Consider the following 17,082-nt stretch of genomic DNA (forward strand, 5'->3'; position numbering starts at 1 on the left):
TACCAGCAGTATCACACAACACACCAGCAACAATACGCAACACACCATTTAGAATTATAAATAGTTTAAAAATTGGAGCATCTCTAGACATATAGATAACATATAAGAATTTGCAAGTAGCATAGATGCACTACTTTCAATTTCTAAATTAATGATGGCAATTTCCATATAACAACCAGCTATGTTTCAAGGCTTAAAAAAAAAAAATCAGCAGTATCCATTAACAACAAACAACTAGCAGCAACATCACACCACAAACAACCACTAGTAGGCTTAAAAAAAAAAAAACCAATTATGTTTTTTCAATGCTCAAAAAAAAATTAAATAAATAAATACAGGCCCAGTACCCACCAAAATAGACAGAACAAAAACAAAATCCCTCATATTGAAGAAAGAGAAACAAATCTGGTTTGATGAAGAGAAAAAAAAAAAAAAACTTGAAAGAAACAAAAAAATAACTAGAGATAGAGAAAATAAAATCTCAACCAAATCAGTCACAGCAACAACCAAAATTGAAATAAAAAATAAATAGCAAACAAAATGGATGATGTAGAAAGTGTTTCAAACCTGAGCATAGGTGGGAGATTGAATGATTTGATGAAATTCAGCCTCAAAAAGAAGAATCGTCTGCCAGGGTTTTGCTATTTTTGCTTCTTTTAAAAATAACAATCTCTACCAAAAACAACCGAGGAAGCAAATAATATATGATAAGAGCAAAATAAACTTTTTACGGTTTAATCTCATAAAATTGTTATCTTATGAAAATTATCCCACACCCCCCCCCCCCGAACAATGCAAGCACACATATGGAGGATAATTGAGTCTGACAAATTAAAAAAAAAACAAAACAAACGCCAAATAAAAAACTTTCAATATATTTCAATCCAATCCATATCCTAATCCTTCCAATCAAACACCTCCGAGGGTCTTACCACATCATTGTGGTAAATTTGTCAATGGGGATCCAGGGGTACTGCTGTGAGGGACTCACAGCAGTAACTGCTGCGAGTCAAAAGGACGCCATTTTGGCTCTTAGATGCATATTCAAGTTTACCCCCCAAAAAAAAAATTCACAGCAATAATTGCTGCGAGTCAAAATGACGCCGTTTTGACTTTTAGATGCATATTCAAGTTTACCTCCAAAAAAAAAAAAACATTGCCATTGAAAGGGCTCGAACCGAAAACACGTGAAGAAACGAAACGCCTTCCACCACTGCACTACTTAGTCCCCAATTGATTATTTTGGCGATATATTTTATTTATTACTTTAATATTTCAGACATATATTTTTTTATTACTTTATGAAAATATCTTTCAAACCAACCTAATTGTTTTTTGGCAAAAAATTATTTATATATGTTTATGTACCTAAGTTAAGAATAAATATTACGTATATCAATTATTTTAAATGGTGTAATTAATAAAAAAAAATTATATATACATAAATCAAACTAGGTGCATGTCAATTAGGTGGACACTATTTTTTTTCTCACTATAAAATTAAGAATTACATAGTAAAATAATTCAGATAATTTTATTATTATATGGGTGAACAGTTAGAAATTTCACTTTTTCAATTAATTCTATTAAATAAAAAAATTCTGACAGAGAGGTATTTGTAATTTTTCAAACCACATAGGGTAATTTATATTTTAAGCAAATCTCAAGGGGTATATTTTTAATTTATCCTAATTTTAACTAGGTGGACACTATTTTTTTTTCTCATTATAAAATTAAGAATTACATGATAAAATAATATTAAATGACATCCACCTAGTTTGATTTATGTATATATAATTTTTTTTATTAATGACACCATTTAAAATAATTGGTATACGTAATATTTATTCTTAACTTAGGTACATAAACATATATATAAATAATTTTTTTCATAAAAATCAATTATGGTGGTTTGAAAGATATTTTCATAACGTAATAAATAAAATATAAAGTACTAAATAAAATACATTGCACAACGTTGAAAGGTAGTAGTGCAGTGGTTGAAGACGTTTCTTTTCTTTACGTGCTTTGGGTTCGAGCCTTTTCAACGGCAGACTTTTTCCTTTTTTTTTTTTTAACTTGCATATTCATCTAAGAGACAAAACGGCGTCGTTTTGACTCGCAGCACTGCTGTGACAGCAGTACCCCCGGATCCTGTCAATGGTGTATGTATCTGACACTGCACATCATTGAATAATGTGGGGTCTGAATTTATCTCCGCTAGAGACAGTTGTTAGTTATTAGAGAGAGAGAGAGAGAGATAGATAGGGTATCAGCAGCAATGTGAGAGAAAGTGTAGATTTGATAAGAAAAATGTTTGAAGCACTAATTAGTGCTTGTGGCAGTGGGTCCCGTCATTACTGATGTAATGTTTTGTTGTTGGAGTTGTGTTTTTTTTTTTTTCTTTTTTTTTAACGCATATTAGTGATGATGTTTTTAATGGGATGAATCATCGTTGTTTTGATAAAAGGGTGTCTTTCTCAAATTGAAGGAGGTTCTTATTTTGATAGATATATGTCTGAATTGGTGGCCCGCACTGGTCGTCATCACCAGCGCTACCACGCCGGTTTCCGCCTCATTGCCGGGTACTCTTTCTCTCTCTCTCTCTCTCTCTCTATATATATATATATGTATTTATGTATATCTAGATTTCTTTTTAGATTTCAAGGTCTGAACTCTCATTGTATTCATTTTGGTTCTTCTCAATTGGGTTGTGTTTGCTTCTCTGTCAAAATGTGGGAAACAAATGGGGAATGCTCTATAAGAAAGTGTGATCCTTTTCTTCATTCTTTCCGAGAACCAGACCAACGGTTACAATTGGGGATGGTTGCTTTTAGGCTAGCCAATTATGCTTGCCCCCTTCTCCAAATCAGAAGAGACAGAAAAAAAAAGAAAAAGAATAAAGGTGTGAAGTTCGAAATGCTGTTTATGTTTTGGGATTTTCATTACTCTGCATTCACCATTTTAACACTGCCCAATTACTTGCTTCTGATTTGATTTCAATATGCCTAGCTGTTTCTTTCTCTTCCTAATTGTGGGCAGTGTTGACATTTTGCTTATGAGGGTATGAAAAAGTTTGCACATTGAACTATTGATTTCAAACACTGACAAACCATTTGATTATACCACAAGGTTTTCTTTGTTATATATAATTATATTATTTATACTATTATTATATATGAACACTTGACTTGGTGGTGTCACAGTAAATTTTTTTTCCATAAACACTCGTGTATGAGATAGCCTTTTTGTTTGTGTTTCTTTACCATAAAAGGGGCAAATATGTAATAGCAAGTTAATACCCATGTTAAAAATAAAAAATAAAAAAACTCTTCATGATTTCAACCGTTAAATCTTTTCTCGATTTCAAAAAAAAATTAGCACACACATCATGTGGTTAAATGCTTTAGTGTGGACGAAGTTATGTAACACCTTTTACATACCTAAACTACCCTTATCAAGTAATTGCTCTTCACTCTTCTAAATAAACCATTTGTGACAATGGTGATCAGGGATCAATTATGATGGAGAGGCAAGAGTGGGGCAGATTGCATTAGTTATCAATGAAGATTGTTGGTCGGAATGTAATAGGATTGAGGTCTAGGGTTAGGAGGAGTGTGGTAAAGGGGTTGATTATTAAAAATCGTCCCGTAATAGGGTTGCGGTCTAGGGCTAGGAAGAGTGTGGTTAAGGGGTTGATTACTAAAACATTTCATGATATTTTGATTCTACAACAGACAAAAAATGAGAATTTTGTTAATTAATAGTATTTGGAGGTTGAAATTTAGGGAGTGGGCAACTTTACAGTATGTAGGAAGGTCGGGTGGGGTCTTAATTGTTTGGGACGAAAGGGTGGCTTTTGATGAAGAAATTGTAATTGGAAATTTTACTATCTCATTAGCTTAAGAATGCTAATGGGTTAGTTTGGTGGTTATTAGAGGTGTATGGGCCATATTCTTGAGGGTTAGAGAGTGATTTTGGGATGAGTTAGGATCACTCTATGGACTATGCTACCCAATTTGGTGTTTTGGAGGAGACTTTAATGTTATTGGGAGAACGTCTGTAGACACTCCATTTTTGACCGGCCTTAAGACTCAGACGTCACCGGTTGAGTGCTTGGTGATGATGCATATTGTGCTCGTTCTGAGGTTGCGGAGTCTCGGTTGAGAGCCTTGCCTCCGAACTTCGGAGCTCTTTGGTGCTTTGCCTCGGTTTGTGAACCAGGTCCTGTTTTCTCTGTTTTCTCTTCCCGAAGGGAGGGAGAGGTCTCGTAGACCATCTCTCAGGGGCCGTAGGCTACGTTTCGTGGTCGTAGGCCATTTTTCCAGTTTGGAGACCAATTTCCGATTTTCGGAGTCGTCAGCCGTGTGCCTCGGTTCGGGACCGCTTAACTACCTCCATTTGCTCCGGTTTTTGACACACACCTTGTTTCCTCTCTTTTGAGGGACACTGTGGCCCAAGAGACCACCTTTGTGGTCGCACGCCACTTTCGGTACCTAACAGCCTGTTTTCGGGGCCCCGGGCCACTTGTTTTGGCCCCCGAACCCTCGTTTTGCATCAGTTAGGGTTCATTTTTGGTATGGATCCTATTTTCATTGTTTGGGAGGTGGTACTATAGTGGGAGACCAGCAATTCTTTTGGAAATCATTTTCTCTCTCCTCCAGCCGGTTTTCTTGATAGAAAGCTGGTTTTCCTCACTTTTGGGCCATAATTTCTGGTCTCCCATACCACCATTGTGTTGTACTCATCTGGGAGGCTACCAATATGGGTAGGCCGACCAGATTTTCTTCCTGACCCTTTTGAACCTTGCTAGAAAGCTGGTTTTCTTCTCCCCTAGGCCATAATTTCTGGTCTCCCACCATACAGCTGTATTCTACTCATCTGGGAGGCCACCTTTCTAGTATGGCTGACCAGCACTTCACCTTGACCATTTTGACCCCTGGTCGGCCGATCAGGGGAGGTGGTCGGCCGACCACCTTGGCTGGTTGGCCAGCCTTCTACTTTTTGGCCTTCTTGAGTTCAACACAGCTGTACCAGCTGTGAAGCATTTGACCCACTCTTCGAGATTTTGAGCCTTTTGTTTGTCTTCTTAAGGAAGATTTGATCCTTTTGCTTAGCTTCAAGGAGAAGCTTGACCCTTTTGTCAAGCTTCTTGAGGAAGCTTGGCCCCTTTGGTCTAGCTTCCTCAAGAAGCCTGACCCTTTTGGTTAAGCTTCTTTGAGAAACTTTGACCCTCTCTTGAGGTTTCTCCAAGAAGCCTTGGCTCCCTTCCTCTATAAAACAAACCTTCCCCCTCCATTTGCAAGGGTTAGAAACATTTGGCTAAGATAGATACACTCCACCCTCCATAGCTCTCTTCTTCAACCTCCAAACCCTAATATTCTTGGCCATTTACACTACACCTCATAGCCTACCACCTCCACCATCCATTCAATCACCCCGGAGCTGTTTTTCAGAGGTTGAAGGCTCACCTTCTTGGTCCAGAACTTGCTGCTTTGCTGTGCTACAAGGGTAAGTCATCATTTCCCCCATTTTTGCACTATCTTGCTTCATTACTTAGCCCTATTTGCAAGCATTGTTGGACTTCGACATAAACTAAAAAAAGTCTTGTTTTGAGCTCCTCTTCAAGTTTGTTCAAGGTCATTTTTCTGTTTGGGGTCATCTACCCCCTTTCATGCTTCATTTCCTTATGCTTTGAGCCATGCATTTGAGCATTTGCATTAGCCTTGGTTTGGCCTTTTAGCCACTGAAATCTAGTGGATTTTCAGTGGCTTAGATGTGTTTTTGAGCCCTAAAATTGGAGAGGGGCGACCCTCTCACCCCCTGTTCTCTTTACTAGCTTTGTTGGCCTTCTAAAGGAGCTCCATTTTGCATGTTGAGAAGTCTTGTTTCAAGCCATTATTTGTGAGGTTCAAGGTCTGCCTTAACTCTGTCCAGAGCCCTTTTGGCCATATTTTGTGTCTTTGATGCATGTGTAGAACAATCTCATTCAAGGCCTTTCAAAGGGGCCTTTATTTGCATGTTTCCTAGACCCCTTTCAGGCTCTTTTTAGGGGGTTTTAGGACCCTCAGAACCTCTGTCCAGAAGTGGTTTTGCCATTGTGTGTGTCCATCATGCATGTGTAGAACAACCCCCTTATTGGCCTTTCAAATGAGCCCATCATTCTTGCATGCATTGACTGAGTTTCAGTGGTTATTTGGGCATATTTTGGCATGGCATACTTCTGTTTTTGGCTGGTTTGGTGAGCCTTGATATGCTCCATATAGTTGTAATGTAACTCATGGTTCACTAGCTTTCTTTGCATGCTTTGTTGACTTTTGATTTTAACACTTTTTGGCCATGCCTTAAACTGATATTGTGCTTATTTTGGACTGCCCTAGCTCTATTTTTAGGTCTCATAGTTGAATAATGTTGGTTTTGCATGCTTGTAGTTCAATACCCATGCTTAACTTTGAGTTTTGAGGTTCATTCCATGCATATACTGAGGTGTGTTCATGTTTTGGGCTCATTATACATCATATTTCAGAGCTTGTTTGAATGCCATATTGCCATGTTTTGTACTCTTTAAATGTGTTTGAGAGTCGGACTTGTATGCCTTGTTTTCGGACCATTGAATGAGCTCCATTTCGTTGCATTCCGAGCCATCATTTTAGGCCATTTTCCCACTGTTTCAGACCTGCCTAGGGTCTGTTTGGGGTTGGTTTTGCCTTTGGTGCATTGCTTTGGGTACCTCTAGTGTAACGCACTTCACTAGTTTCGGTACCCGAGCCCCCTAGCTTGCATTGTGTGCCATATTTGCATGTTTCGGGACCATATTTTATGCCATTTCAGAGCTGTATCATGTGTCATTTTATGCCATGTTTCATCCTTTACCATGCTTTGGTAGAGTGGCATTTGATGCCTTAGGATTAGTCCCTTGCATCGTGCATGTTTGCATGTGTTTCGGTTGTCTCATTTCCATCATATGGCCACTGATTTGAGTGTGGCTGAGGTCCACTCATATTGGTTTAAGTCCACCTTGCATTGTGTATGCCATGTTGCAATGTGTTGTGCATGTTATGTTGTTAGCATTGTGTATGCCATGTCATTCTTCGCATTGTGTATGCGAGGGTGTTAGTCACATTGAGTATGCCATAGGTTGTTAGTCGCATTTAGTTCATGAGCATTATGCATGCCATGTAGTGTTAGCATTGTATATGCTAGGTGCATGTTTGCATTTCATCCCTTGCATGTTTGCGTCATTCAGTGGCATTGCATCTAGGATTGCATGTTAGAATTGTATTCATGCATATTGCAGTGTGTTTGGTGTAGGGTTTAGTCCAAACACGGGAAACGAGGTACGTTTCGTACTCCAAGTGACGAAACGTGCCTCGATACCCGGTCGCCGACGCTCCGGATTATCCATGATGGAGTTTAGGCCTTGTTGTGTTTATACTTGCATTCATTCCATTGAGTCGTGCAATTCGACTTCTCGGCCATCATGCATCGAGATGCATGATTGGTGGCACAAGGATCGAGGTCTACACTCCCTTGAGCTTGTGCAAGGACGGGGAGAGTGGTATTGCACACATATGTTGAAAATACCTTGCTTTCTCTCCCTCTTGCCTTTGTTGCAGAAAAACCAGAATCCGGGGGCAGAAAGTGGTCGGCCGACCAGTTTTTCTGGCAGGCCGACCACCTTTTTTGGTTTCCACCACAAAGGGTGGTCGACAGGTGTTTTCCAAGCCAATATTTGGTCGGCAGCCTTCCCAAGGTGGAGTTTCAGCCTTCTGGAGCTTTGTGCAAGTTTCTGAGATCAATTGCAAACAAAGGCGAGGCGAGGCATCGCGATGAAATTTACCGACAAGGCGACTCGAGCATGCATACACCCTTCACCATCCGAAATAGAGCTGAGGCAGTCCATTGTATTTAGTTTGCATGGTAGTTTATTGCTTACTTAGTTAATTTGTTGATTAATTAATTTTGTGTAATAATTATCTGTAATTTGTTATTTAGCTTAGATTAGCTAGATAGTTTGTAATATTCTTTCGGATTCTCCGAGCGAGGGCACAATTGTAATAAGTGTGCGTGTGTGTGATGTATGTCTTCCAACCCTACGTCTTTCTCTCTTTTATTTATCAGCTTATGATGGTTAGATTAGGACATGTTTCAATTAGCATACTTATGCTTGCATGTTTGCATTCATTCATCTGTCTTGCATACACTGGGCTCGGCGCATCATACTAACTGCATTGTATTTCAATTTCTAGTTGAATACTTGTTAGTTGTAGCATTTCACATGCCATCTGTAGAATAGCCGAGCCTATTTTAGTTACATTTTGCATGTGTTGCATTAGGCATTTCTGTATAGCTAGGATCATGCATGGATTTCTAACATAGCTTTTGTTTTGTTTTGGCTTGGAGTACTCGGTAAGTTTTATGCTTTAGCATCCTTGCATGCGTGTGAGTGACTGCCATGATAGCATACTTACCATGAGGCTAACTGCTTACGTGATATAACTGCCTGAATGCCTGTGGGTGAAGGTTGGATTATCTGAATTAGAATAATGCATTGACTACGAGTTTAAAGCCCACTTGAGAATGACAAATCATCATGTCTTCTAAGCCCACCCGAGGGTGGCAAAATCTGCATTTTAAGCTTACTTGCGAGTAGCAAACCACTTTAAAAAACAAACATGAAATGTTTCGTTCCAATTCAGGCGATCCGGTCTAAACTTATATGTTGTGCGCATCACGTAGTAAATCTAGGCTAATAACTGGAATAAGAGCACATATGCTTTCAAAACTCGATATCATGTTTAGTAGAGGCCGATCTTTGATCGAGCGAGCGGGGGTGCTCACGAAGTGACCTTCCCCAATCGTACCCAAGTTCCGGAGCCGAGGCAATTTTGGTGATGACGGACACGTGGCCTTAGGCAAACGAATCAAGATTTCTTAAATTTTTCAAAATAAAATATTTAGGTGGCGACTCTGTATCTGGCAAAGCAGTCCATGTTTGGCACTTCTTTCAAAAAAATCTGTTTTCAAAAACGATTTGCCGGATTTGGACTCTTTGATGATCCATCGGTCTTGCGTTGCACTCTGTGAGATTAGATACATGACCGTGACATTTGAGTCCTGAACTGTAGTGAGCCCCAAATGAACAAAACCGGGGGGGGGGGGGGATTCCCTCCCGGGGCGTTCGGGGACGTCTACAACGTCTGAAAAACAAAATGGAAGAAGAGCCACGAAAAGTAGGAAGAGATTTTGATGTTTCATTAGGGATTGTGATCTGGTTGATCCTCCGTTATTAAATGCTCCCTACCCTCGGTCAAATTTTGAGGAAAAATTAGTTTGTTGTAGATCACAAAAATTATTAGTTTGTAGGGGTTCAAATTTATGAGAACATTGAAATCAGTCAAGGAAGAATTAAAAATCTGGAATAAGGAGATTTTTAGGGATTTGAAAGGATCAAGAAAGATGAAATTAAAAGGAGGATATGGAGAATGACAAGAGTCTCAATGAAGCCATTCAACATAGAATGGTTCAAATTGAGAATGGAATTGGAGATAATTGCCTTTAGAGAGTCAATTCATTGAAATCAACTATCCAAAGTCAGGTGGTTAAAGAATGGTGACAAAAATTCTAAATTTTTTCATAAGGTTGCTAACGACAATTTTATTAAAATGTTGGAGTTTGATCAAGGGTTGTGAATTGTGAGGATCAGATTGCTAATGATAATTTGACATTTTATTCTAAATTGTTTTCCTCATAAGGGGTTTCTAGACGAGGGATTGCAGGCATTGATTGATTTCCAATTTCTAATAGAAAAGCAGAGTGGTTGGAAAGGCCCTTTGATTTGAAGAAGTGGAAATTAGGGGGACCGTTTTGATTGTGAAAGGGATAAGGCTCCTAGACCGGATGGTTTTTCCATGACAATTTTCTGAGATTGTTAGAAGGTGGTGAAGACTTATTGAGGGTCTTTCACGATTTTTTTGTTAATTTTGGTACAAATAATGCTTCTTTTATATGTTTAATTTAATCCCTAAAAGGTGAATTCAGTGAAAATTGAAGATTTTAGACTGGTGTATAAGATTATGGTTAAGGTGTTGCAGATTTTAGACAGGAGGGATCATCTTTAAGGCTGATTTTGAGAAAACATAAGCTCATGTTGATTGGAATTTTTTGAATTTTATTATAGAGCACAAGGGTTTTTGGTCAATAGTGGAGAAAATGGATCAATGGATGTCTTGTATCAACCAATTTCTCAATTATTATTTAATGGAAAGCTGAGAGCTTTTTTCAAAGCATCAATAAGATTAAAGCAAGGGGATCCTTTATCTGCATTGTTATTTTCTATGGTTGTTGATGTGTTGGGTATGATAGTTGATAGGGCATGTGAGGGGTTTATTTGATGATTCTGTCATAGGAAGGGATCATGTTGAGGTGTCACATTTACAGTTTATGGATGATACCATTTTCTTTTCTTCTGGGGATAAGGAAAAAAATGGTTAATCTGATATCCATCATTAGAACATTTGAGATTGTTTCAGGACTTGGAATTAGTGTTAGGAAAAACTCAGTGCTTGTAGTTAATTTTTCACAAGATAGTCTAAATGGAGTGGCAGAAATTATGGGTTGTCCAATTGAATCTTTACCAATGAGGTATCTTGGTTTACCTTAAGGAGGGGACCCAAGAAGTGATGAATTTTGGTCCCTAGTTTTGGAAAAAATTGGGAAGAGAAGAAAGCCTTGTTCTCTAAAGAGGGCAGGCTTACCTTGGTACAATATGTTTTGTCTGGTATTCCCATTTATCATCTTTCGTTGTTTCGCATTCTAGTTAGGGTTGCCAATAAAATGGAAAAACTTATGAGGGACTTCTTGTGGGAAGGTATTGGTGAGGGTAGGAAGGAGCATTTTTTGTTGGAGTGTTGCTTCCCTTCCAAAATGTAAGGGAGGTCTTATTGTGGGCCACATTACTGATATAAATATTGTCTTAGTTGGCATGTATCTATGGAGGTTCCCTAGGGAAAGTCAAATTTTATGGCATGCATTTCAAAAGAAAATATAGGCTTCAGACTTATGGGTGGGATTTTCTCATTGTGGAATGAGAGACCTATCACTTTTGGAAATTTATAAGATAGGGCCTGGTGAGGTTCTCTCAAATCATTCGATTGAAATTGGGTAATGGGGAATCCAGTCGATTTTGCTAAGATTCTTGGAGGGGGGAAGTTCCATCTGCTCAAATGTTTTCTCAATTGTGTAGATTGTCCAAAAACCATAATATGTCAATTGTTTCCATGCCTCTCTCTTTTTCAATTCTAATGTCAAGAAATTTCAATTTCTTTATATATGTCAATGATCGAGAGACCATTGAACTTCTTTGTTAGCTCTGCTAAAAAATGTGTCATTGTCAAATTCTATCCCCAATTCTAGGATTTGCTGGCTGCACTCTTTGGGATTGTTCTCCTGTAGATTATTTTTTGAGTGTATTATTGATATTCCAAATGTTCCTTTTTTCCCTTGTCACGTCATGATTTAGGATGCTAACCTGCCTCTTAAGGTTAAAGTGTTTTTTTGGACGCTCACACAAGAAGCTCAATACCAATGATTTTTTCAAAGGAGGAGACTGAGTTGCTAGTTGTTATTACAATGGTGTGCTATGTGTAAAAAGGCAGAGGAAGGTACGGATCATTTATTTTTTCATTTCCATATTGTTATGGTGGAAAATCTTACATGCAGCGGAGGTCGACTAGGTTTTTCCACCTTCTGACTTTAGAGGTTTTGGTTCTATTTTTTAAAGCTTGGGACCTTTGGAGGTGTGTGGTGTGTGCTGTTCTTTGGGTTGTTTGGACTGAAAGAAATGCCCAAATCTTTGAAGATAAGGCTCTAGACATCGAAAGTCTGTGGGAGAAGATTTGTTTTTTGGCTTCTTTTTGGGTTTTGATGGTCCCTTTGTTCAAAGGGTTACCAATTTTGTTAATCTCTACGGAATAGAAAGTTGTTTGTGATTTGTGAAGTTTTTCCTTTTTCCCTGAATTTCTTTGTTCTGATCTTCTTCTTGCCTCTTGGTGGACTTCTTGTTCCCACTTCTTGTACAAAAATATAAAATAAATATATTTGCATTTTGTTGCTGATAAAAATATAAAATAAATAAGTAACGAGTTAAATTTCTTTTTTAACACAACGAAAAGGACAATATGTTGCAGGGTTGAATCAAAAATATTTGTTGCTTTCTTGATGTTTCCTCATATCTTTGCTAAAATCTTCTTATAGAGGTTGACTTCCTTGCATCTCTCATGGTACAATCCTTTTCCCGTAGAGCCACCTTTCTCCTTGGTCCACAGAGACAAAATGTGGGATTGATGCCGACGATTAAATTTTTATTGTTAGAGAAAAACAATATTCTCTAACTTCTTGATCCTCTTATAGATTTATCATTTGCTAATCTCCTAGCTTAGTGTTAGATGGAGATAGGCATCTTAAATGAATGACTCAATAAATGAAAGTGGAAGAAATGGAATTTAACCCCTTTCTTTTATTTTCTTTTATAGTGGACAAAACACTGGTGGAAGGAATCTATCTTTTGTGCTATTTGTATGGTATGGTGATATGTGATTTGATTGAAATTTTGATTTTACAGATTCGGAATGACAAACTATCATCCCATTCAACCAATTGGGATGCTCTGGACCTGATGTCTCTTAGGAGGATTATGGGGTTGTATTCAATACACAAATATAAAAGGGGAATTGTTCTATGGTTGATTTCATAACAAATAAATAAGAATTTATAGTTGTACCTAGTAAGAAGACTCTAAGAAAATAAAGTTTTCATGGCCGAATATTTGCTCTCTATATATTTCAGTTTCAGGGTTGACTGCTTTAAGTATCAACACTATGGCCTCCAACCTAAATGGCTTGAATTTCAACCAATTTGTAGTTGATAGCTTTTATCGAAGATTTCAATTCTTCCATGTTTCAGCAGTAGCATATTGTTCCATGGAGCTAAGGTCCAAAAATTGGAAGAAAGAGGTGAATTGTAGATCTTTTGAAGGCAGTAAAGTAATTTGTAAATTGAAGAACAATTTTTTAGTCGTATTGTATGATCAGGTTTTAAGGGTGGTGAGCCGTTTGATAAATTTTTTGATTTTGTTGATATTATGGAGCTACGAGATGTATAGCTGGTTTTATCTTTTGTTACTTCTGGTTGTATATGGGTGGCATCCTTTTGATGCCTTTTTTTTACCTCTATCTTATCCCCTCCCTGCAAAAAATAAAATAAAATAAAAAAATAAAAATTGTGGGAATTTGAGCTGGTTGATTGTAATAATTTAATGTACTTATATCAAATATAATCTGTGTTCTGACCCGCATAGTTGTTGATAGGTGTATTCCTTTTAAGTATATAAATTCTGTAGAAATTAATAGACATTCATCTGAGAATGTTGTTGAGGTACTTGTGATCAACTCCACTAGCGGACCAGGCCTCCTCTTTCCAAAGGTACAAACCTGAAAATTGTACTTACAACTTCTGGTTGGATAATGTCTATTTTTTTATGTTTTTTATAACTTCCATGGCCATTGGACTAATATATGCATGTAATTTAATGCCAAAAGTCTGTGTTGGTGATACTTACAAATAAAACACTAGATAATACACAAAATAAAAGTTACAACAATTAATATAAGGGCTGAGGCGCGGGAAATTCGCTCTCTTTAAGGAGATTCAAGCCATCTGCGGTTAGGCAAAGCCTCACACTGGTGAGGCAGAAAAAACCTTGACTTGTCCCCCCAGGATACAACAGCCCGACTAAGTCGTATAGTTAACCAATACTGCACAATTGGTTGAACCCAAAGCTTTATCACACACACCCTTTTTATTTGCCTGATAATCTCACTCAAGACATAACAACACAACCAAAACTTCTTCTCTCGTATGTGTCTCTAAAGATAGGACATAAGTTAATATATATATAGAAATCAAAAAAGGTTCTGGTGGATAAGTTACTGGAGATAAGACCAAGACTTGGTGAAGACGACTTGAAAGACTTGGAAGACATGGACTTGACTTGGAAGACTTTGGCAAAGCCTTAGCTTGGAAGGCTTGGATGGAAAGAATGGAAGGACAAGACCAAGACTTGGATGGAAAAGTCTTGGAAGACTAGGAAGACCTGATGGAAACCAATATCACAATATAATATTAAAATACCTGCTAACAGTCTGCTTAGTCTTTACTGTCTATTATGTTATCATTTTGTTGTCTCTTCTCATGGAAACAATTATCAATTTAATTTCCCTATTCTTTTCGCACTAGTATATTACCTACCACTTTTGATAAAGCAAAAACAAATAGCTATTGGTTGTCTGAAATTCTTTTACATAAGCATTCTGTTGGTTTTATAGAGATTTTCCTTTAATTTGGTTGGAATCTATATATCACATTACACCCAAGAGGCTCTTCTTCATGCATCTGGACACAATGCTTGTTTGAAAACTTGTGTTTCTTGAGTTTTTTTTGCAATTTGGGGAAGGATCTTTAAGTGTAAGATATTACGATACAGGCTTTAGTTAGCTTACAATAACCAGATATGTGGTTAAAAATACAAAATTAATGAACAAAGGAGTTAGTGATCTGTTCAGCTTAAACTTGGTTTGTTATGAGGTCAGTAAGTTCATAAACTCCTCATGCATACACAGAAGGGTGGTGGTTATAATGTGCTGACCATTTTTCCTTTTTGTAGTGATTAATTTCACAGAGTCATAAGAACCCGAGTTTTAGTCATTTTCCAATCTTGAGCTTAGATTGGCTATCGTGTGTATTCTCTTAGGAGGAGTGCACCTACATAATTGAAATTTTAAAGCTTGCATGTTATGCTGTACCTTTCTGTGACATTTTCGGTATTCATCTAAAATGATTTGGCATTTGAGGCTGTGTTAGGATTGAAAAGTAACCTTACAGTAACAATTTGGTTAGCTGAGGTCCTAATGTTGGATGACATCGACCCTAGAGTCATAAGTGCCTTCTTTCTTCCTAAATATTTGAGATGGCCAGGGTGCTTTGTAATGGCAATAAATGTGGGACCTTGTTGCTAAAATATGTCAAAGAATGTTGTTGACCATAAGAAAGTTGTGCCACCTTCATCAGGTAGGAAATCTGGTTCTCATTGGAAATTGCCTGGCAAACATAGCTATGTGCTTTCTTTTTCATATTCCAGTTTGGGTGGTTAGAAAGGGTAGAACTACAACATGATATTCTCTAGACAGAAAAAGAGGAGGGCCTTGAATAAACATTTGGACTACTGCTGATAGTAACACAAGTAGAGGAAGAACTGTTTGGAGATTGGACCTAGTAGAAGCAGTGTTTTTATTTTCCTTTTTTTATTTATTTAACAAAAGGTTCAATAAAGGTCAGTGAATCTCAGAAGCTTATCAACCAAAGGTTTAAAGGGTTAGTTTGTAAAGAGAGTTTGATCGTAAGAGAAACATAAGAAATGTAATATTCTAGTAGTTGTAAGGATGAAAAAAAGAACAAAAAGTATCAGTGACGATCTTTATTTTAAAAAGAAAAAAAATATTGTAGTAAAAAAATTAAGAGAATAACTAAAATATCTTTATTTTATGTTCTTGTTGTCTTTCCTCTATACTCTTTCAAAATTCTCTAGTAAATTTTAAATTTTCTTTGTTCTCAAATATATATATTTTAAGCATATGCAAATAGAATTGGCCATTGTTGGATATTCCTAATAGGTGTCGAAAAACAACTTATTGTTTTGATATGTTTCGTAGTGTTTGGGTGAATTTCAATGCATTTTGGTTGAAACGTTGGAATTTCAGTATTCCAGTAGTGTTGTGTCAGTTTCCTAGAAAATGCAAATGTTTAAGCCATTTCATGGAAACGAAAAGAAAATTTGTTACTTCCTTACGGTATATACTTAAGAATCTAATGGTGTTAGATCAAGCACTATTAGGACAAAGAATGATAAATGTAATTTAGCGAAGTTAGTAGAAATTAATTATAGAGAAACTTGATGGCTAGGAGATATCAAAGGGTTGTTGGAATGTGCCCCACATTACCTGGAGTTGCCCTATCTATGCTGATCACAAGGCTCCAGTTTCCCTCTCCTTAAAACCTGGGTTTTAAGGAGAAGTGTGGGCTGGGTTTTTCAATTTGGTATAAGAGTTTGGTTGGGTCTGTGATTGGTGTGCCGTTGGTGTGTTGAAATTTGTCTCACATCACTTGGAGTTGTCCCATCTGTGCTGGTTATAAGGCTCTAGATTCCTTTTCCTTAATATATGGGTTTTAAGAAGAAGTGTGGCTGCGCTTTTCAATTAGGGCGATCTTTTTTGATGTCTTAGATTAGCTATTCATGAAGGGAGATTGAAGGGGGCCTTCCGAATAGACTTAGAGCAAGACGGATGAACTGGAATATTGTTTTGGGAATGAATCTTTTGTGATTGTAGATTTCCTGCCAAGTTAAAGGAAATAGTTTAATAAGATACTTACAATGCTGGGGATGTTGTATGATATGAAATGATGTTTAAGAACCAACCTGTTCAAGAAGTGCATCTAAAATAAAGATGTTGAGATAGATGATTGGTGTTGCAAGAAGAGGAGAGAATGAGAAATGAATGCATTTGTAAGAAGTTAGAAGTGACAGCAATTAATTGTGAAACAATGTCAAATTTTGAGATGATTTAACTGCTTGCAACTTGGATCAATTAAGTACTGGTACATAGGACTGACTTGATCCATGTTGAATGGGGCCAAAATGATAATGAGGAGAAATTGTGGTCTGAGGCCATGTGATTGGAATTCTTCGACAATGGTGCTGTATAACCAGGTCCATGTGGTGAACCCCAAGTAAAATAAATCAAGTCCTATTATATCAAGTGAGTTAATATGACTAAACTTAGCACCCAACCTTTTGTCCTTGCACTAAGTAGTGGTCCCTAGCATCTGTTGATGTTCGTAGAATATAGAGGTCTCTACTTTTTTGTTTGTTTCCTATTTCTTTTGTTCTCTCTTTAGGAATTTTTAGTCTTTTCACAATTGTTGCGGTATCAACAAGAAAACCATATTCGACTTGAGTAATTTTTGGTG

General features: G+C 37.3%; 1 long non-coding RNA gene across 1 annotated transcript; it reads left to right on the top strand.

The window, feature by feature from the left end:
• The first annotated feature begins 2,454 nt into the window (after positions 1-2,454).
• Positions 2,455-13,350, top strand: LOC114323481 (uncharacterized). The gene is made up of 2 exons (XR_003651207.2): positions 2,455-2,585; positions 12,623-13,350. It is a non-coding gene; the product is annotated as an uncharacterized LOC114323481 (long non-coding RNA).
• Positions 13,351-17,082: the final 3,732 nt, after the last annotated feature.

Source organism: Camellia sinensis, chromosome 12 (genome assembly GCF_055761805.1).
Source record: "Camellia sinensis isolate YWXY chromosome 12, ASM5576180v1, whole genome shotgun sequence".
NCBI classification, from domain to species: Eukaryota; Viridiplantae; Streptophyta; class Magnoliopsida; order Ericales; family Theaceae; genus Camellia; species Camellia sinensis.